The sequence below is a fragment of the Stigmatopora argus genome, chromosome 10, assembly GCF_051989625.1.
Source record: "Stigmatopora argus isolate UIUO_Sarg chromosome 10, RoL_Sarg_1.0, whole genome shotgun sequence".
NCBI classification, from domain to species: domain Eukaryota; kingdom Metazoa; phylum Chordata; class Actinopteri; order Syngnathiformes; family Syngnathidae; genus Stigmatopora; species Stigmatopora argus.
The window spans coordinates 5,492,829-5,517,490 of NC_135396.1; the positions used below are offsets into that span (position 1 = coordinate 5,492,829).

Here is a 24,662-nt window from a genome sequence, read left to right on the forward strand (position 1 = left end):
TGCCTTTAAAACAAAATATATGTCAACTATCCATTCGACTAATGACAGTGTTCATTTGGTACTCAATAAATACTGTGAATTAATTCCAACATAAAATCTGTATTTGCAATCATAGTCCACAAGAGGGCATGCAATATCTTTAAACCGTCCCAGGAAAGCCATAATTAGATTTTCTGGGCAAAATGCAATGGATTGTATTCCTCGTCTAGCATATTTTTAAAAGACATGCAAGGAAAAATAAATATTTGGGTTAAAACGTGCTAGACGTCAAATCCATTTGAATTAGGAGGACTGACAAATGGACTGAAGATCCTGATGCATAGTTTCCCTTGTTCTTAACCATTAATAATAGTAATAATAATTGCACAAAAAAACCCTGGGATTAAGAGGTGTAGGTAAGGAGGCTCAAAGGCAACAGGTGATAAATTACAGAAGGTTGCACTCACCTAATATCCTCCTAGTTCCTCCCTGCTTTTGTTGCACTTTGGCAGGTCCCTTAGTCGTTAAAAGCTCTTTTCACAGAGATTAAAGCCGTCGTGTGGGGGCAAGGATGTTTGGATGTTTTCCTAAGGTGGGCTATAGAAGAAAGGAGGCCAAGGAGGGGGTGGGGGGTGGGGGCGGGGGTGGGGGGGGGGGGTCTCAAAGGTGTGCAGCTGGCTAAGCAAAAAAAAAATACCAGACTGTGCTTCTGTTACTCACTTTGCTTCCCTTTGTGGCTGTTTCATCGCTCATTGTATCCGTTCTTTATTTTTCTTTTACATCATCATGACGGATGTCCTTCTGCGGGCATTGTTGTCCACTTTAGACAACCAGCTCAGATGCAGATTCGTGCGTACGTCTGTCAGGAAGGTGAATAGAAAGAGGACGGAATTCAAACTCTACAACAAATACAGTGATCACAGAGGGGAAATCCCTATGCAATGGCAAACAACCTAAGCAATATTTACTACAAACAATGAGTCATGTTCACAGGGTACATGGAACAAGTCACTTCAAACAGGGACGTGAAGATACCTGGCATTAGTGTTTGTAAATCATTTTATCTGAAGCAAAGATATGTGCTTATTTTAAATAGATCATTTGTAATGATCTGTTTTTATGTTTGATTTGACTGTAACCTTCAATTTAGAGTGGTAATAAACAAAGTTTTTCAGCTTTGTTTAATACGACTACGTATTGGCCCGAGTATAAGACGACCCCCTCGTTTTCAAGACTAACGGCACCGTGGGTAAAATATTCAGAACAAAAAGACGCCAGATATTTAGAAAGATAGCAAAGTTTACACACCCAACATCTTGTCTAGCAAAAATAATATATATACCCTGCCCTAGCAACTGACTGAGTGTACACCCTTCTGCCAGGGGGCCAACAGAAAAAAAAATCTGTCTTTGGTTACCCTGACAACCTGTGGCTAAACTCAAGCCGTCCTGCTGGAGTGGCATAGAGCAGAAAGGGAATGTGAACTCTAAACATTACATAGCAACTCAACCATATAAAATCACGTCCATCTAATCCCTGAAATAACCTGAATGCTATTTTATAAGGACCATACAAAAAGCATATTTTGCATGACATGCATGCAGTATGTACCCTTTATATACAATAATAATAACGTTCTGACAAGTCAGCGGTTGACTACATTACCTTAAAAAAACAAAAACAAGCATGAGTCATACTTACCCACCCTACCAGCCTATCCTCAACACCATAGCAAACAACTTGTGTATACTTGAAATAATGATATAATTTTACCTTGGTACTGAACAGAATGTACATTGACCATTAATATTAGAAATAACAAAAACAACAAAGATTTAACCCCATATTAAATCATAAGAGCAATCAGTCCGTTCTTACCATTTTGTTTAATATTATCATGCTCTTTTCATCCTTATTTGAGTCAATGGAAAAAAAGTGCATAAAGCACTGCTAAAAACAAAAACAAGTGGCATAAGATGACTTGATCTGTTATTGAAATAATCAATCAAATATGCGCATCTCCTGTTAACACCCATATTGGCATGGAGGCAGGCTCCTCTGAGCTACCGGATGGAACTTGTTGAGGAATCTCTTCATGACATCACTCGAAATGATCAGAATTGATAGCAGGTCGTTTATGTTGGGAAGATCAGATTGCAGGTCTGCAAGGCTGCAAGGTAAATAGGTGCCACATCCTATCCCTCCCCCTTTTTGTCATTTGTTCTTGTAAAAGCGTTGCATATTACATACATTCGGATCCCCTCGCACGGGGGGGAGTGTTCCATCAATGTGACTGACACTCCATCTTTCAACACTCGCTTATGGTGAATCCCAAAAAACCCGAGTGGAGAGCAACAAGTCTTTGTTGATGAATGCCAGACTGCACGTACACAAAGACTTGTTGACGTCCGAAGGCTCTTTTTACGCGATGCATTGCACGTAGAGAATCAGAAGTATGTTTTGGGAAACAAACTTCCCGCTTAAAATGACTTTACTACTTTTTTTTTGCAAGACACGCCCAACTTCGGAGTTTGTCTCTCACCTTTTCCAATGCCACAGGCACAACAACATTCCAGAATAGTCCATGTTTGTTTCCTTCCTGCTCTCTCACCTGTCACGAATCATCAGCATTGATCACCTGCACTGGAAAATGAGCAAAGAAATATTTCACTTACTCACATTATAATGGAAGGACAAAATCAAGCAAAACTTTGGCGCATTTCGTAAAGAGAAATGTGCATCAAGATCTAATTTTCTAATGCTTTTCAAATAATTGTCTTTTTTTTTTCAATGGTTAATTCCTGCAAAGAAATAAAAAAAGACAAACAGCAAATCAACTAATACTCATGGTTTCACTTTCATTACTATATTTATGTTTTAATTGAAACACACACTTTGTGGAGTATCACCACTAATTTCGTTATACGCAGCTGTTGTATAATGACAATAAAGGCTTTTGGTTTTTTTTATTGATTTGATTTTTAGCTAACATACGTTTGCACTGCTTGAAACAACGGATGAGAACGCACAATTGTCGTCGAAAAGGAAGTCAGCACACTTCACTTTCAAAATAATGGAACGTTTGGACAACGTGCAAAAGGCAAAACTAAGCTAGAACTTGACGTTGCGTTTCGAAATGAGTCGTCATGCTAAGTTAAAACAGCGAAAGCTTTCAACATTTTACTTTTTTTTAAAAAACATTTGATTTCTTTTGAAAAGCTGGTGTGGTAAACAACAGAAGATTGATTGGTAGTATTTGGCAGCGCTGGGTTGATAATTCATACTGGTCAACCTCTACCGATAACTGCCCTTATAAATGATTATGATTCCCCTTACAAACCCCCAAAAAACCTTACAAACACCGTACGACTCGTACGGTGTTTGTAAGGTTTTTTGGGGGTTTGTAAGGGGAATCATAATCATTTATAAGGGCAGTTATCGGCAGAGGTTGACAGGTATGTGATATTCAATTAAAATGATAAGAGATACATTGAGAAAAGTTGAAAAAGTTGGTGGGTCAGTGGAACTCACGTGGAACGAAATCCATGGGGGGCTTACTTAAAGACCTTTAGCGAGTTGTGTCCTGCCTTAAGCCTGTGGTGCTCTCCAGTGTGTCAATGAGAGGAGACAGTTGGCCCTCGAGGATCATGTCAACTTTGATGGATGACATCCGTGACCTCCACACGAGACGACCGCAACTCAGCCATCACGTCCTCCCTGTCTTAAGTGGTAACAATCATCATTACTCCAAGTGCTGTGAATTTCTTTGCAATATTTTATTATTTACTTTTTGGGTCGAAAAGTTTGTTCAGGGTTTCTGTATTTTTGTCTAAAACTTTGGATTTTCACCCACATATTCAATATGTTTACTATTTGTTGTAGAATTTTTTTATCATTTAAAAAAAAAAAAAAATCAATAAATTGGACACAATTCATTTCATTTTTGGCAAACAGACATTTTAATCAGTGGAAGTTAAATACCAAATAAAAATTTGTTGGCAAACTAAAAACGTATTCTGATAACAGAAAAAAAGAAGATTTTTCTTACGAATCAAATGTGCAGAACAGTAAACAATATTAAATAATAAAATGTATAAGCAGTAAAGTTAAGAAACTCAGACAATGGCGTTAGCTAACAATGCAAAAAAGACAAAAAAACATAACAAATATTTTATTTAAATTTTTTAAAAAAAGGTAAAACATTTGATATGTTTTTTGTCCTTTTTTGCATTGTTAGCCAATGTCATTGTCTGAGTTTCGAAACTTTAGTGCTTATAAATTATTTGATATTTAACTTCCACCGCCTGATTAAAATGTCGGCATTTTATATTTGTTATGAAACTATCTCTGAAGGGTCTGAAGTGTTTCACCCCGTAATTCCACCTCTTTGGAAGTATAAGCACAGGTGTGCCTGAGGGTCGAGGGTCCCTGAGCCCCAGTTAGCGAGGTGAATGTGAGGCTAAAAGGTGAGCCTAAAAGGCCCAGGTGTACAACACCTGTGCATCTGAGTGTGACACACTGTACTCGCTGCCCAACACTCCTTTAATCTGCTTTAATTATGTTCTCATCCCCCGCAAAAGCCCCCCATTAAAGACTCATGTTCTTATCCCCACACCTCTTGGACTAGACTGCCTTGCTATTATATATGACATCATCATGGGACCAGTTTTCAAATAGTTTATAGCACGCACAAGACGTGGGGGAAATTAAATTGGACACAATTCATTTCATTTTTGGCCATGAAATGTGAAATAAATCATGTTTGAGCATGTGATATTTGTCAAGTTGAAGCATTTGAGAATTGGGTGTTTTTGAAAATGAGCTGTTTTTTGGCTAGTTTCTATATTTTGTGTCTTTATTTTCTCATCTTTACTCATGTATAGTGTGATTTAGTTTATTTCTGTGGTAAATAAGGGACTAGTAATATACAGGACTGATTGTAAATTGGGGAATATCCTAATCATTTTTTGGGAAGTAAATTCACTTCTTAGTTTTATTATTATTGTCTTGCGTATTGTTGTTGCCGTATGAAAGTGTTTTATTGGTTTTGTCCGATTTTTTCAATGTATTTTTGATTTACTTTTCTTTCTTATGGCATATGTGACAATGAAATTTCCCAAATATGGGATGAATAAAGTTATCTAATCTACTCTAATCTAATCTAACATTTCTTTTCAGTGTGGCAGTAATACGCTTCAATGTTACTATAAATGCTATTGTTTATTTTCTTATTTTTTCTTGTCCTGTTATGAAATGGATTTGGCATCAGGGTCAATGACAGTGAAAGATTTCAAATGATATACTTTCCTCACTTAATTGACCCTTTTTAAAACTAAACTACCGTGTTTCTCAAATATCCGAGTTTGCCACAGCAAATTGATGCCAGAAGAAAGAAAAATTAAACAAATAAAAAACACAGACAAAACCAATGACCAACTTCGTACGACAACAACAATACTCAAGACATCTGCATGGATCAATAGTTCAATTTGAATACAAATGTTGTGTGACCAGTATTTAAACTGGAGTAAAACCAGTCTTGAACTGGCTTCCTCTTCCTCCCGTGCGCAAAAAAACAGTGGGTGTCAATCTCGGGTGAAGTGTGCCTCTCTTGTGTTTGCTGACCCTTTGCTAGTCGCCATGAAAGAAGGCCATAGAATAAGTTTTTTCCACGGCGAGATGATTTCATAAGGGCCCCAGTCAAGGCTGACTTGTCCACCTCAAAGGAGGCGGCGGTTAATAAAGTTAAAGCCTGGCTCAACAGTTAGCTCTTTACAATCCAGTTTTTTTACATGACGTTCCCAGCGTCTCGCCTGCGGGGGTGCTTGGGGGGGTTCTGAATGCTGAGTGAGCGGGACACAATGGAGAGAGGCTGGATTAGCCTTTGTGGGAAGTGACAAGTTGTGAGTGGGTCAGGTTAGGTGGGGGGTTCACCTGGGAAAGTAGCAATGGAGTCAAATCCTGCTTTGAATGCAGGTTTTGCTTGGGCGCCAACATGTCCTAACATGTTGGAATCTTCTCAATCCTGCTACTGTAATCTATGGATCCTTTCTTTCCATTTCCGTCCCGTAGTGAGTTTTTGTTGTCAAAGACAGGTTTTGTTGGCATCCCATTCAAATTGGTTGTAGTCGGGGTACAAAGGAATTGGAAAAGACAGATTAATTGGAGTTAGATTTGATTGTCGGGTGGCAATAGCCTCCAATAATGACTTAAAGTGTTATTTATTAGATTAAAAAAATAATCGCAAAATTAAAATCTGTTATTAAAATCTGTTATATATGTCACTTTGCCGTCTGTGAACTTCACTGAAAAAAATGTGACCCCTCCCTAAGGCTAACAAAGAAAATATAAATAATGTAAAATATTTTTCCACTCAATCAAAAAAACATTGCATCATCACATCAGTGTCAAGCTGTTATTATTCATGGATGGATCACAAAAACATTTGGTAGATATATTTTAGAAAGTTGTAAGCATCCATTGCAGAACACTATTTCAAATTTATGTTGATCTCGGGAGTGACTAATTAATTAATTAACTACTGATTTAAGGTTCTCTGTAGGATTCGAAGTTAGCCAGTAGAAGAAGCCGGGAGGTCGTAGTTCATTTTGACCTAGTTTCCCCGGTATGTATACTTTTGTTGACGTTTTTGTAAGGTGGTCTGAAGGTGAGTTTCTACAAAATTGTAATTCTACAAATGTTCATATGAACTATTCCTGTTTCAGATGGTTCTTTTTCACTTTTAAAAGTCGAGGAGTTCAATAAGTACTACAAGTTGGTGGTGGCGGTGGCATTCCCACCTGCGTGGCAGGTGTGGATGAGAGCACTTTTTAGTGTATCTTTTCAGCCTCAGTACAAACACGGCATATGGACGACATGTGGCAACATCGGCTCGTAAGGTGGCTCACGTGGAACGCTTTCACGTGAGGCCCGCCGGCCGGCTTTGTTGTGTAAATAAGGTCTTGATTGGATGCCGGCGCGGGCGTCGCTCCCTGAAACGCCTCTGTACCTTTGATCAACGCCAATGGAACCACACGCGTATGGTAACCACTTGTTTCATTTCCTCAGTTCCTATACTACACATGTCAGTAAAGCTTTTAAAACATAGATTATTGTAACTTTTTTCACTGTATTATTGGGCCAGTTTCATTTAGAAAATGGTCAGGGCAGGCCACCTTGATGACCTCCTTTTCTATTCTTTACACAAACATATACACACACAAAATAGAAGTGTGCGTGAGGCTCTTTCATTTCCCTGCTAATAATCTCCTAATCATAAAAGCCACCTTGGGGCAGCCGCCCGCTTTGGTTTGCTGCAAAATTACTTTCCGTGATGTCACTTTGCCGTCTGTGAACTTCACTGAAAAAACGTGAACCCTCCTCCCTAAGGCTAACAAAGAAAAATTTTCCACTCAATCAAAATAACTATGTATCATCACATCATGGTGATTTAAACATTTTATCTTTTCTTATATATTTTTTTTTTCTTCCTAATGTTCCTTTAAAAATCTCAGTAGAAAATTGTGCAAAAAGATGAACTAAAGTCTTCAAAGTTAATTCAGCAAGTTTCTTTATTTCATGTATAGTACGTGTCAAAGTGGCGGCCCGGGGGCCAAATCTGGCCCGCCGCATCATTTTGTGTGGCCCGGGAAAGTAAATCATGAGTGCCGACTTTCTGTTTTAGGATCAAATTAAAATGAAGAGTATAGATGTATATTAAATTTCCTGATTTTTCCCCCTTTTAAATCAATAATTGTAATTTTTAAATCATTTTTTCTGTGTTTTTAGTTCAAAAATCATTTTGTAACATCAAAAAATATATTTTAAAAGATAAAATAAACATTGTTTTAGATCTATAAAAAACTGAATATTCATGGCTTTTAATCCAGTTCTTTTAATCCATTTATTAAAAAAATCTAAATATTATATCTAAAATGGTCCGGCCCACGTGAAATCAGGTTGACGTTAAAGCGGCCCGCGAAGCAACCCGAGCCTGACACCCCTGATGTACAGTAATCCCTCAAATATCGCGGACAATGGACCCAAGACAAAGGACTTAGACTAAAATTTGCATTTACCTGTGATTTATATCAAGCAGAGAGGAACTATTTTCACTGTGAGTACAGTATTTAAAGTAGGTAGGTTTTGAAATATATACATTATATTTGGATCTTAATAGATTAAAGTCTTTTGACATGCTTGTAGTTGTAATATTTAAGAAATATACAATTTTGGATAATTGTACTTGTATTCCTGTATAGGTGCGAAAACATGTATTGTGGTAGTTATAATTGGGGTGATCTTACTTTGCTGTTTTTTGTTTATCGCGGCCACGTCTGGTCTACATTAACCCCGATATTCGAGGGATTAGTGTACATTTAGCTTTCATTTCCCAATATATGACCAAGAACCTTTTCACCGAACCATCCACCTTTTCACATTACTTCTCTGGGAAAATAAATCATGTGAGGTTTCTCCACCAACTAAAGTCTGTGCCTAATAAGAAACACTCCATTAACCAAAACGGCAGCGCCATCCATCTCTGTATCCTACCGAGCGTTTCATGTTGACAGCTGTTTTGTTTTACAAGTTCATAGCCATCTTTGGCTGGCAATCAAAAAGACGTCTAATGTTATGTTTTTGATGCGCAGACTATGCGCTATTTGGATTCCATAGACTCCCATATGAGTCTGACAAGACGCAAATCTGTCAACAAATAGGCGCCATTGTCAGTGAGGGCGTGTTTAGTCATAACAATAACTATGTGGACTGCATACTTTTAGGTGTATAATTGTATGCATACTGTTAACCACATATTTTGTACACACATTGGGATGCTTCCTAAACAGGGAGCAGCTGTTTGTCTTTTCATATTTTTTCTTCTTCAAGTTGATTTTCTTTTAAGCCTGTCAAAGAGAGCCAGAATGAATTAATAGATTAAAAGGAACAGACAGATCTGCATGAGGGTTTCATTTCCTGTCAGGACGTTTTGTTCTAATGTGGTTTTTTTGTTCACCTCATGACTGTCGTTGACAAAAAAAATATGTCCTTGGGAACTCTTGACTGTGACGTTCATTCCGCAACCACGGAGATAACATTAAGTTGTCAAAATATTTCTACGGGGATATTTTGGAAGCAGTGTATTGCAAAAAGATTTGGGATTTTTAGGAGTTTAATGTCTCTTTAAAAAAAAAAAAAGTCTTTAAATAATGAGAAAAAAACATATACATAAAATAGGATAAAAATTGAGGTTTACCTAAGATCTTAAGTTAGCGTGACTTTGTTAAAAAAAATTTTTTTAACATCGAATTCTAATTTCTTCGTTTTAGACAAGAGTATATCGTCAACACAACAAAATCCACGCTCACATTTACAAACAGAATTAATTACAGCCGCCAACGAATATTATGTGCATGTTTTACAGTGTATCAGAATGCTTAAGCACCCTGAGAAAAAATTCCCACAACCCCCCCCCCAAAAAACCCTGAAACTCTCTACATCAATGGCGGACCTTGACCCTCAGAACTGTGATTGTTTCAAAACGCCAACCAATCAGTTTAACTTGAGAGCCTTGACTATCCTGACGTGAGCAATTTCCAAAGAGAACATCACCCGGGCAGGCGTCTCTGCTGATCCCCCCCCCAGTTAAGGCGGTCTCCCGTCCCTCCCCGTCAGTCCAAACAAAGGCGCGTTGGGGAAGGAATTGGGCCAATAAATCAAAAGCGCAAGTGACACCGTGCAGCAACACGCCTGTGTTTCTCTGTCCCGTTGACCCCGCAGCCCCATTAAGGAGCCCCGCCGGTGCGTTAGCGGAGGAAGCGGCTGAGCCCCCGGCCGAGACCCCGACCGAGCCCCCGGCCGGCTCCTTCCTCCTCAGCTCCGCACACTCCATAGCACCTTTCCCACACACTGTCGGGGTTCACCTCTGACTCCTGACCCTGGGCAAGAACGGGGAGGTTGGTTTTTTTGGGGTGGGACCACCCAGCCGGGCTCTTATGCCCCCCCTCGCCATCCCACCATGGAGGATAAGCAACAGAGGGATGTGGGGCTCCCTGGGATTTGAGGGAGTAGCATTAGGTCAGGTTAGGGAAGGGGAAGAAGATCAAAGCTGAGAAGAAAAATGGAAAGAGTGGGTGATGGTAGGGGGACTATTTAGGGTCACTTTAAGCTAAAGCGTCGATGTGAAACTCGAGGCACGGGGACCAGATCAGGACCTTTACGCTATTACGCCTGAGCCACAATTAGGACGATTTGGAGTCAAGATTAGCCATTTTACAATGAATTCTCACTGAAAGAAAAAGGAGAAAAATCAAAGTGAATATTTGTAATTTTAAGATGTTATAATAAGATGACAAGTTTACATCAGCCGTGTCGCACACATGTCGATTAATCGTAGCTGCCTCCATGTAGTATTTATATATTCCTAGTCGTAACCCCCGTGTTTGAGGGAAACTAAAACAGCTGCTCACATTTCACCTCCTTGCCTGTAGGAATTAGCAGTAAAAAAAATCTATCAAATGTTATTTGCTTTATCCCCGACTGAGAGTGAAAAATGAAACTGTAGCTTTCGAGCCTCTAAAGTGATAACATTTGAGTGGAGGGGACTAAAGGAGTGACGGACTTTGTCTGGCTGTTGTAAATCTCTCTCTTTATCACCTCATCCTAAAGTAATCAGCCTTCCCGAGGCATTATTGAGCAGGCAGGAAGAAGCCTAAAGGCTCAAATGAAGCCGCAAAAGTACGCGACAACTCCAACAAGTGGACGGTGTCACTTACCATCTCCGTTTCCATCCACTCAGACTCTTGCCTGGAGAGGCTCTAAACTTTTATTTGCTTTCAACAGCTTTAAGACCTGACTGCACTTTTCAGTGCCACCAATCACACGCAAATGAGCAGTCTGAAATGAAACACTGCCGCTCGCATTTACAATTGAACCCTTTTCCGTAATTACGGGAATTGGGCTTACGGCGTTCCACGTGTGCAAAAGAGATTGCCTCCTACAGTCTGAATTAGCTTCTACTAAAGCTGTCTAGTGTATCTGTGACATATGGTTTAGTTATTAGCCACACGGTGTGGGCTACAGTTTTGACTTTCAAAACTCACGGGTCAAAATATGAGTTACCCCAGAAAGGGTCTTTCTTTGCCAACTGTCAAAGTAGAAGTGTTTCAACAGTACGTTATTGTTACTTTTGTCAGGGTCGTTGAGACGTGTTTCTTCAAATTTGACCCCACTACAAAGTTAAAGTTATCATTTTAATTGGGAAACTACACACTTAATAAAAGTTATGTTGTTTGTGTTGATAACTGAAAGTCATTCGAGTGTGTTTGTGTAAAAATGTGTAAGCATGTGAAGTAAAGTGTGTAATTTTTTTCTAAATGACCGTAAATAGCTACTTTGCCTGTAAAGGGTTAAATATCCTAAATATAAAACAAGTACAAATAATTTTTCCTTGCTTTATAAGGTATCAACTTTTAAATAGCTGTCCACTATAGCAACCACTGTCTCTGAAACGGTTAATTTTGTGTATACTGCAAAATTATACACTATGTCTGTTGTTTAAAAGCTCCCCAATTGGAATTCAACCCACGATTAAAATCTTGCATGCATTAAACACAATCAACTGATTACTAAACACCTACCCAGAGTATATTTAATAACAGCCTTTCAGTTGCATGTTAGAGCCCTGACAGCACATATTTATTGTAAACACAAAGCAAATCAATGTTTTAACTAATCACTGAATTGAACATTTGACATGTTGTCATGTAGCGAAAAGAGGAAGAAGGCAAACTAGAAAAGGGCGACACGGAATAGAGAGCGCCACAAAAGGAGTGTGAACACAAAGCCATTCTGACACGGCTGGGCAGGAATGTGCCGGCAGGTAGTACACGGGGGGCCCAGGAAGCAAGCGACAATACAATAGTGGCGTGTGTGTTCACAAGGGGTGGGGGACGGGGGTCTGTATTGGTTTACCTGCTATCGCTTACCTGCTCTGCACCACACTCACGCTAGGAGGTGGCCTCAAAGAGAGCTAGAGCTAGATCAATGGCAGCCATTCACAAAAATGCACTGGAATGTGAACACGCATGTGTGCCCGGGTATGAACTGTAGCGGCGGTTTTCCAACTCTTTACATCAGGTATGGCCTCAAAATGTTAATCATCGTGGCCGTGGTTCCATTGCTAAAGTCTGTTTTGCATTCACTCTAACGTTATTCAAGGTAAAAGTAATTGTATATTATTTGCAAATTGAGTTACCAGCACTGTAGTCAAGTAGATTTAAGTCTTTGACTGCATAAAGCACATTTTTGTGAGAAAATTAAAACTGTCTCAGGCCGAAATAGCAAAATTGCACCGGATGCCCAAATATATTCATCATAAATACATGAATAATCTTAGAAAGCTAATATTGGTACATTTGAATGGCAAATGTTCTCAATTATTGAATTGAATGCTTTCATTGTCATTATTCAAGTATAATGAGTTTTAAAGCTTCACCACAAAGCACACAAATGACAACAAACAAACCCAATTAAAATTGTTTTTTCTTTTTCTGAAATCCTTTTAGTCCAACATTAAACTAGGATTTTAAAAGTTCCATTATTTTAAAGTTAAAAACAACTTCACTATACAACAACAAATGTATTAAGGACTTTAAAAAAAAATCCATAACACATGGCATTTTTTCCAGCCATGTTTACATAAGCCCAAAGCTTTTTATGCAACGGGGAAGAACCTAAATGTTTATAGGTCTTTAATTAGAAACCATCACAAGGCATTAAGGTGAAGTCTTGGCACACAATGAGAGAAAAACTGGTTTAAGTGTGAGTTGTTACACACCAATTGGACGCTGAGGTCACGATGACGAGTTCATTAGATGGTGAACATGATAAAATGACTGCACTTAAATCGTTGGATGACTTCTTTTTACGTTATTAAAGCATCTTGCACATAACCAGATATTTCATATTACATCACATGCTGGTGTTTACACCATTTTTACAGTTGTCTATTAAGACAGAGAAGACAAGAGCATCCAAAACACAGCAGATGTCGGCGTGTAACCCAAAACGAGCCGACACAAGAAGAGGGTCACTGGGAGCCACCATGTGACCTCGCACCGCAGCTGGGGAACACGCCGCGTACGTGTCTGTGATTTGTGTTCGCTGTATACGAGCGTTGCCAGCTTGTGACACTTGATATGGTGGTGGACATATTTGCGGCAGAGAGATAACACATGCGAGATGATTCCCACGCTGAATGATGCAAGGCGATACGATGAGGGAGCTCTCGTATCAGATGCCTTCGTTTCATCTTGTAAATCATCATGGTCGAGCAGTTGTCGGCACTTAGCGCTAGGTTAAGTCGCTTCAAACCATGAGATTTGAACGCATAATCGCACATGAACTGACTGACTGGAATAAAATACTCACATTAAGTTGTAATATCACAACCATAATCCCTACGTTTTTGTCCAAGGAAAAACAATCAGTGTAGTCCAAGAATTTAAATACCTAGGAATCACTCTTGACTCTCAACTTGTCTTAAATGACAGATAAAAAAAACACGTTGGACAAAATCAAATTAAATTTGTCCAATTTTAGGTTCGTTAGAAACAATCTCAGCTAAATTATATTTTGACACAATGATCATATCACACATGACTTAATGCCTAACAAATTGGTCATCGGCCTGCAAAACAACACTAAAACGAATAGAACCCATTTATAAGCAAGCTCTAAAGGTATTGGACAGAAAGCCAAAAACGCAACACCACTGTCACTGTTACAAAATCTTCCAATACAAAGCTCCTCCACTGCAAGATTTTGTACAAACAAATTCAACACATCAAGAAGGGCTGGCTGGCTCTAGAGGTGACTGTGTAGTTCCCTAAATATGTTCATTAATACATGCTGTCCCTTATTAAATAAATCAAACTCAAACCATAAAATACCCCTCTCAACCCTGCCAAAAAAGATCTAGACATGTCTTATTTTCATGTGTGCCATGAATTTTTTCCCCCCAAGAATACAATTTTAACATCATGAAAAGGAATTTGTCTATTTACCCCCAAAAAGTTGTACTGCAATTCCATGCCAAGATTAAAAAGGATAAAGTGGAAGAAGGAAATCACACCTTTTTACAAAAAACTGCCTGTATTTGAAAAAAAATATCTTTTTATCCCAAAACACAACTTTAGTGACTAACTAGAAGCTGAAATCTACTTTATCAAGATAAGATTGTAAGGCAACGCAATGTGGTGGTGACCTCAGGTTGTTTGAAGACATGATGTCATATCAGTTCACTTTGCCTCCTCTAGTTTGCCTTGTGCCCCCCTCCCCCTTTCTCCACTATCTCACTTCTTTTAACACCGTCTCCCTCCTCCAAGTTGGGAGTGCCAATTATCTTTCTCCTCCCCCACGCTGGTTATGTCACACTCTCCGTCTGCAGTCCCTCTGGGGGCCTCCCATCAATTGGCGCTTCATAAAACAGGACTCATACTTTCCACCAGCTCATCGTGTCCCACACAAGGTGTTACGATATGCTTTGTGTGGTCTCCTTTCTTTCAACCCTGGGCTCTGAAACCTGTTTCATACGAGTGGTGAATCTCAATAATCTGCTACATAGAGACAAAGTGGGAATATTTTTTTCAGTGCCTAAATCGTGCTAATTGCCTAATTGAAGGAATGGGGGGTTGCTAGGGTGATTAATTTAACTGAAGGAAGGACAAAGTCAAGCAAAAGTGTGTGCAAATTTAAAAAAAAAACGTATTTACTGGTGAGAGAATAAAAAAAATATTTTATCCAAGATGTGATGTGAAAATCTGAAATGTTATTGTCACAAAAGATGTCTAAAAACTTTAATTGATGGCTACACAGAGGCGCGCGATTAAGCACTTACACTGACACTCAGGTCTGATGTGTTACAATAGATACAAGAGTCTGCGTTTATCAGTAAAAGTGATTGATAGATACTTAGGCTCCCTGTCTAATCCAATCCTCAGCCCTACACCGTACACTGACATCGATCCAGTGCAAGTGAAGCAGATTGACGTCAGAGGGATCACCAATGAGCGCCCCAGCACAAGTTTCGCTATTGCACACCCATTCGCACACAGAGAAAGCTTGTTCCTGGAGCGCCAACCCCAAAACGGCACTTCTACATTTCAAAGGCCAAGGTCAGCGTGGCGTGCATTGACCAGGAAGTTACGCAGTAATGAGGCCAATTAGGAGTCTGTGGCCAAGAGGGGATTCCGTTTTTCTCATTCTAAGCCTTCTTTGGAAAGAATAAAGCCTCACTTTGTGCTCGTAAAATCATCCGCAAAAATGTGAAAAGCAATAAACATGCGTCTATATGTGGATTTCTGCTGCTCTCACTAGGCTCTTTTGCCACTGCGGGAAAAACTTTTTTTTAAAAATGGATTGGATGTCTATGGCAATTCATGGGTCAAATTCACGGTGAAGCTCGCTTAAGCTGTGTTTCGACCTTTCGGCAGTTTTGCGCTGACCAGAGGACTGGAAAATGATTAGCATATTTTGGGCCAGCAGAACGGTGTTTAAAAATGACTGATTAAAGAAATAGACCATTTGTTGATTTAGTTTAATTTACACGGGCCAGTGATACTGTCTAGAAGATCGACGTGGCAAAAGAGCTGAAATAATCAAGACCTGAATAAATGAGCTACTGAGTTTGCTAGTGTGATCTCAAGTTTTACAGCTATAGGGTTCATATTATAATAACTTGGTGATACATAAGGCAATGATTACTCTTGAAAATGACCTGTTTTTACAGAATGCATGGTTTTCCTCAGATTTAGGCATTTTGCCATCATAATGATTTTGGGCTTGGATTGTAATGAGTATTTTTATTGGATCATATTGCTATATGGTTGGAGCTATGTCTGTACCATATACGTAAATGTCTTAGCTCTGATAACCAAAGATGGTATGTAAGGCTCTGTGGCGCAATGGATAGCGCGTTGGACTTCTAGAATAGGAATTAGTGAAGTAATTCAAAGGTTGTGGGTTCGAGTCCCACCAGAGTCGTCCAATGGTGATTTTAGCAACCATGGATGAGGTCTCTCTATTCCAATGGGATAGTTGAAATGGAATTGGACCCAGGTCAACATACAGAATGCATGGTTTTCCTCAGATTTAGGCATTTTGCCATCATAATGATTTTGGGCTTGGATTGTAATGAGTATTTATATTGGATCATATTGCTATATGGTTGGAGCTGTGTCTGTACCATAAACATAAATGTCTTAACTCTGATAAGTTCTCTTAGCTCCACCAATGATGATATGTAAGGCTCTGTGGTGCAATGGATAGTGTTGGACTTCTAGAAAAGGCATTAGTGAAGTAATTCAAAGGTTGTGGGTTCGAGTCCCACCAGAGTTGTCTTACGGTGACTTTAGCAACCATGGATGAGGTCTGTTTGCGACAGCCATTTCCAATGGGATAGTTGAAAGCAGTGAAATGGCAGGAATTGACTGCTATGCTACCCAATGCTGAAAATGTGGGTAACAGGCAATGACTACACCAATTGGTCTGCAATATTTCTAGTACGGTACTCCTCTAGTGATCTACGCTAAGTGATGCCAGATGAGCTACAGCTACCACAGAAATAGTCATAATATTATGTTAATGATCTACTGTAATCCCTTGAAAAGCAGCTATAGACCACCACTAGTCCAGGAAGCTCTATGTAATTGACACTTAAATCCATCTACCCTTGTAACACTTTAGCTGCAGCGTGGCGGTGTGCTGGATTGAACATTGATATGCTGGCAGAAAGTAGTTAACTACCAAGCAGTATAATGCGGGATATTTCTTGAGCTCAGATTGCTACTGAATTTCTTTTGTCAAAGTACTGTTCTTTATCAGGAAGGGAAAAAATACAATCTGAAATACAGTAAGACACAGTCCAGGCTGTTCTTGTCAACTGTTTAGCATGTCAACAGCCCCACAGTTAAAGGTATCCGGGTTCAGCCTGTTTGAAATTTTCATGTGCTTGGATGAGTTTCCTAGTCAAAGATTCCTACTTTAGCTGTTTGACGGTTACGCACTGTGGAATAAATAGGTTCCAACTCCAAAACGAATTAGACAAAAACAATATGCAGGTTAAATAAATATCTTATTTAAACTGAAATTATTTTAAAGGTCCAAAATCCATTTGATATGTGGCTCTGTGGTGCAATGGACAGCGCATTGGACTTCTAGGTGGTTGAAAGGTGAAGTTATTCAAAGGTTGTGGGTTCGAGTCCCACCAGAGTTGCCATTAAGAGCAATTTCACATCTTTGCTTTTACACTCCTGAGTGTGCGTCTCTAACAAGCTCTCAAAACTTAGCTTTCGCCACTGAAACACTATTTTTTTTTAGGTCTGCTTAGTATGATATGATAAACCAATGTATTGTTTTAGGATCCTACATTAGAAAGTGAATGATCAATACCACACCAAATGGATTGGACATCTATAACGTCAATGGGAGTGAATGAAACTCCCCCGTAAAAGCATTTATAGCAGATCATCAAAGCGAAATCTAAAATTCCACTTCATCGAAGCACCATGTTTAAGTGCTCTCAAAGCAAAGTTGAGTAGAATGGCCCAAATAGCCTTAGGTTACTTGACTTGGCAGCATTCAATCCATTAAATTTCATTTCAACATTCAAGAAAAGTAATTGTTACAAAGTAACTGGAGCCCAAACGTTATGCTCTACATTAAAAAATGTCAGTTCTCTTGCCCTCAAAGTACTTGTTTTGCTGTGCCCAGTTGTTATGGTAACAATGAATCACACGGCGACCAGCATGTGTCCATTAATAACCACTCATGGAAGGATTAATATGTACTTCATTTGAAAAAGAGTGACTGCAACGCAACAATAACTGAAATTAATTAAGTGTACAATTGTTCGGTCTCAGTAACTCTTAACACTGACTTAATGAGAACATTTTATACTGAAAACATCCCAGTAAGCTTAAGCTCTCTTTCTGTGTTGTTGTTGTTCGTGACAAATTGCAAATTGTGTGGTATAATGAGGTATTAAAAGTTTGTGCAGCAGTTGCAGTTCTTTGTTCAAAAAAAGCAGCTTTGGACCTGACTCACAGCAGACGTCATGACCTGGTTCCTAACGTGTCCCACCCGGATTGCACTTTTTTTTTTTTTGGCGTGCTTACGGACTGGGCTTTACTGGCGTTAAAAGATACACAAGTTAACGATAAAAGCCGAAAAGGACCTCCATCTGGAACTCCCCAGAAAATATTGCTAAATACCAATTACAGACATTTTCTTTGTAAAGTTGATGACGGCCAATTGTTTAGTCCCTTTTAAATATTTACAGGTATATCAGTTATTAAATACAATATCCATGGTGGTAGATTGGTAGTGTCAACTTGACATATAAATAACCAAAATGTGACTCCATTGATTTTCATGAAGCAAAAAACTTGTATAATGCATTTGCTCCCAAAATTTTGAAATTCTACTCTGCGAATTCTAATTGATAGTGTAGTGGTTCATTTGCCTGACTTTGATGGGGGCAAATGGTTATCTGACCCACTGACTGGCAACCAGTTTGTGGTGTACTACAACTCTTGGGTGATTGACTTTATATCATTATCTTAAACTGAGTACTTATACATCTTCTTATCAGGTCTAATGGTCAGCCCAATGGGGCTTGGTGGGTCCAGACATGTAGTCTGGACAGTGTCTGGGGTCAAGGCCCTCCTACAGAGACCTCCACATAGGTCACATCCTGTCCGAAACTAGGGGAGAAACAGTGAAATAATGTGTGGGGGGGGGGCAGGTTTTTACCACGGGAGGCAGAATGCCAAAGGTCAGAATTGCTTTCTCAGGTTTCAAAGCTTGCTCGGGGGGCTGAGGTGATGGGTTCGGGGTGGGGGGTTTCGCTCTAGTTAGGGCCACTGTGTCGCTGCACATCACGGTAATGGCTTCCGCAATTAAACACTAAAAATGGAAGCAGTTATATCCTAGGCTTAATAGAAGAGGCTTGAGGGAGGGGGCAAGAATGGAGCCCCCCTTTAGGCCTTTTACCTGCTGTGCGCTGCAGCACATGCTCCAAGGGAGATTGCAGTCGGTGTTGTTGTCTTACTGTGGGGATTAGTCAGCAATCAAGCTTTGAGGGCGGCTCAGCTTTTTCGGCCTGAGTGGACAAACACAAGCCCAGTGTGAGCTCGCTTTACAATGTGGCTCCACTGGGCTCCGGCATCACTGTGTGTGCAAGTGTCTGTGGAAGATGCATTGTGGGGTGGAAAAGACCCTTGAGATAAAAAGATAAGAAAAATAAAACAACAAACAACACCCTGGAAGCCAGTAAGAAGTTTTCAATCGGGATTAAAGCATTCAAACCATTCACTGCTATTAGCGGTGATAGGCAGACAATTGATTTGAATTTAGAACTAGCAACGTTCTTTCGCTGCCAACCCTCCCATTTTGAATGGATTGGATGTCTAGCGCCGACAATGGCAGCTATTGAGTACATGTAGATGCTTTGATATTGATAAAATAATCTTTTGAAAATCAGTTATGACGTCATTTCAATGTCAATGCACTAATTGCCCCTACCAAAATAGCCACCATGAAGTTGTTCGTTGAAACGAGTTCATCGTCCAATTGAAATGCAACACTACTTAACATATGAAAGCAGAAACAAAGTGCCGTCTGCTTTAATGATTGATTAACGACTGATTAATGATTGGTCTTTTTCAGCTAATGATGCATCACGACTCAATGGCTCTTTAGAACAGAGGCCATCCAAGACGTGGTTTCTCCTCCTTTCTACCTATTGAAGTAGGAGTGGGAGTCATGTTGAAGCCAACTTTGCAAACTCAAGAGATTTGTCGGTAGAAATGAAGAGGAAAGAGATAATGGAGAAGAAAGAGGAGACGCAAGAGGTCACTCTTCTGGCTCCAGGCCTGAAGAATAAGTCATTGTTTTGGTGCTCTCGCATTGAGAAAGTGAATGCACGTATTTACAAGGGGAGAAAGGGCAAGCACAGAGGGAGAGGAGAAAGGGAGTTTGGCGTGGGTGTGCGCCACACAAAAGGGGAGAAGAGGAGGCTGCCAAGAGTGACGAAGCACAAGTTACAAAATGTTCTGTAACAAAAGAACTGGAACAGAACCTGGTGCTATTTAGAAACTGAATTTTGACCCTGGACGGTACGGAGTGCTCATCTCGACAGAACTGATGAATTTATTGGACTGATTTAAATGAATGGATTGAAATTGTTGGAGCACTCCAACAGGTGTTAACTCCAACTCAATTTTGCCATTAAGAACTTGCCACACAGCAGGATGGTATCAAGGGAAGAAGACCGCCTGGGTCAGGCTTACATAAGCAGCTCTACATAAACACAATTTGTGGTAGTGATCCAGTTGTCGCGCATGTGTCAGTGCGCTGGCCCCAGACGCTCACATTGAAAATCTGGACACGAGCCCCCCTGTTTCTCATCAGACTGAATCCATTCAACATGTGTTCTGATCGACAGCCAACAACTCATACTGATCCACATACCCGCAAAATGCGTCGCTCTCCGGTCCACATTGCACAATGGCCACCACTTCATACGTCTGCGCTCCGGTCCGACAATCCGCGAACTCTAGACCATGCACAAAATGTAGATAGTAAGATGTGGGCTTAATAAAACATGAAGAAAACATCTTGGCATTTAGGCTGCTCAAAATAAAGTTTGTTTTCGTGACATCAATTTCTGAAAATAACCTTCATGTATTAGAATCTAGTATTAAGCAATTATGGAATTCTCCAGTCTTAAGCCTATTAACTGGTTACGGTAAATAGTGTATGTAACATTTATTACATCATACAGGCAAGGAGCACAATGACTGCAATATAAACTTAACTTTCTTGAACTTTCATCGATCTTTTCATACAGAACACGGGTGTGTCGACTTTTTTTTTACTTCCTCACTCCGCAATAAAGCTCAATGTAATATTCAGTTTGATTGCTTATCGGTTTTGATTGGAGCACTGAATTGAGTTTATACAGTTTTACTGCTGTGTGCTTGTGATTTTGTTATTTTTTTATCATACTAACGGATAGTACTTTGGCCCAGCGGTGCTTGTGTCAGCTCTATTAACGAGCTCCAGAACCTCCCGCTGATTCCGCCAGCATCTGTTTGTTCTCTGAGATTTGTTGACAATGTCGCTTGACCTGGGAGTCCCTCACGCTATCTGGCATGTCCAAAGCGGGAACAACGTGGACTAGACTGAGGTGTGTTTGAATTTGCAGACAGCCTCCTTTGTCAGACTTATCTGCGCCATATGAGAGATGAAAGCAACGCAGGCTGCCAGTAATCGCACTCAGTGAGGGAATGAAATAACTGATAAAGAAAAGGAGGAGGAAGGAATAATCTTAAGAGTCATGCAAGGAACATTTTTCAATGAAAATATCAGGTGTCGGTGGAGGCAAATGACACATTATATGTACTTCAACCCATTCTATTTTCTTAATTTCATGAATAACACTAAGACAGTTTTTCATGCCCACTGGATAAAATTTGTGACTTCGCACCGAAACCAACGAGTGTACAGTCTCGGGCAATTTGAGCTTTGCAAACTTTTCTTATCAAGTATCGCAGAGCTTGTGGTTAATGTCTACCACGACCTTCAAACCGACAAGGCCCGATTGTGACATAAGTCAAGTTATGCATTAACCAAAACTTCAATGGACGAAAGATCCTCCAATACGTCAGAGATGGAAGAGTGAAAAGATAACGTCATGTAAAAGTGCTTTGTAAGAAAATAATCGCAAAACCTGCTGCTGTTTTAGTGTTTCAAGAGTGATATAAAAGTAAGCCATGTGAAATCAATAGGGCAATAAAAGCAGTTAAATGTGTTTTGGAAAGTCCTTCAAGTCACAACTGATAACAGGCAACCCGAGTTATTATGGAAAAATTTAATCAGCTTCCTCGACAAAAAAACATCTTTCACCTGGAAACAGTTAAAAATAGAAATCACAATCTATCTTGATAAATGACTTGCTCTTCCACATAAACATTTCCAAATTGCATCAGGTCATGTTTCATTTAGACCAGAGAATGATGAGATCACATTCATTTGATAACAGACGAGTGATGAATCAAACACTGATAGCATTGTTCTCCTATAAGATACAATGTAAAAGCTTCTGATTAATTCAATCCACCAACAAACTGAGAATAAGACGACTCAACTTGTTTCAATTGTTTGCCTTATCTATTCTTCGAGTGCTGAGAAGTCATCCTTTGTTTCAAGGGTAACATGACACCAAATCTTGTATCTATCAAGGGCAAAGAATCTATAATATGACTCTGGTGGGACTCGAACCCACAACCTTTGAATGCCTTTCTCAAGTCTCTTAGCTAGAAGTCCAATGCGCTATCCATTGCGCCACAGAGCCACACAGTATTGTGGACTTGTGGCTCATGAAATCCAATCAATCAAATTCAGTGAAGTACTAACTGATATGCAACTGGTACTTTAAGGTACAGTGTAAACAGCTGATAAATTTAATTCAATTGTTAGCCTACAATATTATCTATTCTTCAACTACTGAGAACTCATCCTTCGTTTCAGAGGTACCATGACAAGATCCTTTTATCAAACCTTGTGTCATCAAGGGCAATCAAACTATAATACGACTCTGGTGGGACTCGAACCCACAACCTTTGAATTCCTTTCGAGTTTACAGCCTAGAAGTCCAATGCGCTATCCATTGCGCCACAGAGCCACACAAGCATACGTTGTTATCCACTCTTCAACCACTAAGAACTTGTCCTTCACTTTAAGAGGTACCATGACAAGATCCTTTAATCAAACCTTGTATCTATCGAGGGCAATCAAACTATAATACGACTCTGGTGGGACTCGAACCCACAACCTTTGAATACCTTTCAAGTTTAAAGCCTAGAAGTCCAATGCGCTATCCATTGCGCCACAGAGCCACACAAGTCCATGGACCGCTATAATTATAATGCTGCATCAAGATGTGCATGTGTTGTGCTTTTTAGGTTTATTTCACAAATAAAAGTACAACAGGTTTTGAAGGACTTTCTAGAGATAATGAACTAGAATTCCAATGGGCTGTCCATTGCACCACAGAACCATATAATGCCTGAGCCGATTTACATAAAAAATAATATCACAGGGCAAGCCATGGTGTAGGTGTCTAATCAGGCCCCTAGACAAATTATGCCGCATTACAGGGTCTTGGGTAACATTTAATCTCAAAGACAAAGCACAAAGTGGAGCACAGTCTAAGTATCGAAACCCTCCCTACCCAACTGAGCTGACCGGCCGGGGGAGCTCATTTCTTCTGTAATCCCACCCGGCGAGTTATGCAGTCATCATGCTGGAAATTGAGGGGAGGGGGGGTCCCAGGAATCCTTCAGTGACTCTTAAACGTTCCTCAATCTAGCTATGCTAAAATGCCTCAGTTGGCAGAATGCGGTTTATAAAGTCTACTTAGACGCTGACTAATTAAACCAATGTACCACCAACGCCGATTTTGCCCATTATCTTGTCATTAAATAGCCACTAAATGTTTTTCAAGGTATTTAGTCGCCACTTTCTGGTTTGTGGATTACTGTTAAAAAAAGTTTGAACTGTATGTGGAAAGACAAGTTTAGAAAATATTGTCAAAAAAAGATGCAATCTTCGGATTCCTCCTTGAGAAATTGGACATCCACCAAATGAAATAAGAAGAGCTTTTTGTTAACTTTAGGATTTTTGCGTAGACTAAAAAAATTTTTTTTCACATGTAACAAGAGATAGTTTACTCTATTTAAGTTTCCTATTTAGCAGTGGAAATGCATACTCTATAGGGTTTTTTAAGTAGTTTGGCTTGCCCAATTTATTTCCCTTAGGCGGTATTTTTTTTTTGGTTTACAAGTTTCGATTTGTGTTATTACCTCTCTCAGGCCTCCCATTTTGAATGGATTGGATGTATGTTGTCGTCATTGGCAGTCAATGAGTCGAGGATTCCCACAATATGTTTGGTGGCATCATACCTTAAAATTTGGAGAAAAAACGAAAATTATGCAGCACATTCCAGAAGAAGCCACTCAAGTCGAAACCATGACATTGAAAATTTGTTGATTCCTGCATTTATATCCACTACTAGAATAAAATAATGTGCAAATATTGCTACAGTTTGAAATCCTCCATAAATGACCTTGAGAAGTTGTTTCTTTCATCATTCATACCGACCAATAACTGCCAAAGCAGGAACCACAAAGATTAAAGTCATTACCTTGTCATAAAATGGCTCCTATGTGTTTTATAGGGTATTTAGCAACCATTTTGGGTCGTTGGATTGGGCTAGAAAATAGGTTTGCACACAAATGAAGTGAAAGTGCCAAGGTTAAGAAAGCATTCAGTATGTTTCAGAAGCCAACTATTTGTTGTTATTGAAACATTTTTGACTACTATACTGATTATGTGATTTAATTCCAACCCTGAAACCTCCACCTCCACCCACAACATAATCACTTATCGTGCCAGACAACACACTATCTCTAAGTTATCTGACAGTAAGTCATTATTGCAATAGAGTTGACCTCTGATTCCCGGGCAGAGCATAGCTTTATTTTAATTTTTTTTTTTTTTGTGGGGCAGAGAATCATGGCTTGGGTTGCAAATTCTTGTTGGAGACATTGTACTCCACT

At 39.6% G+C, this 24,662-nt stretch overlaps 1 long non-coding RNA gene and 5 other non-coding genes across 6 annotated transcripts; 2 read left to right on the top strand and 4 right to left on the bottom strand.

Annotated features, from left to right (window-relative positions):
- Positions 1-446: 446 nt before the first annotated feature.
- On the bottom strand, positions 447-24,006 carry LOC144083447 (uncharacterized). The gene is made up of 6 exons (XR_013303549.1): positions 23,907-24,006; positions 20,512-20,596; positions 3,538-3,700; positions 2,522-2,622; positions 700-838; positions 447-576 (listed from the first exon to the last, which is right to left on the bottom strand). It is a non-coding gene; the product is annotated as an uncharacterized LOC144083447 (long non-coding RNA).
- Positions 15,931-16,023, top strand: trnar-ucu (transfer RNA arginine (anticodon UCU)). Its single transcript has 2 exons — positions 15,931-15,967; positions 15,988-16,023. It is a non-coding gene; the product is annotated as a tRNA-Arg (tRNA).
- On the top strand, positions 17,162-17,254 carry trnar-ucu (transfer RNA arginine (anticodon UCU)). The gene is made up of 2 exons: positions 17,162-17,198; positions 17,219-17,254. It is a non-coding gene; the product is annotated as a tRNA-Arg (tRNA).
- Positions 22,303-22,396, bottom strand: trnar-ucu (transfer RNA arginine (anticodon UCU)). The gene is made up of 2 exons: positions 22,360-22,396; positions 22,303-22,338 (listed from the first exon to the last, which is right to left on the bottom strand). It is a non-coding gene; the product is annotated as a tRNA-Arg (tRNA).
- trnar-ucu (transfer RNA arginine (anticodon UCU)) lies at positions 22,635-22,726 on the bottom strand. The gene is given in 2 exon segments: positions 22,635-22,670; positions 22,690-22,726. It is a non-coding gene; the product is annotated as a tRNA-Arg (tRNA).
- On the bottom strand, positions 22,849-22,940 carry trnar-ucu (transfer RNA arginine (anticodon UCU)). The gene is given in 2 exon segments: positions 22,849-22,884; positions 22,904-22,940. It is a non-coding gene; the product is annotated as a tRNA-Arg (tRNA).
- Positions 24,007-24,662: the final 656 nt, after the last annotated feature.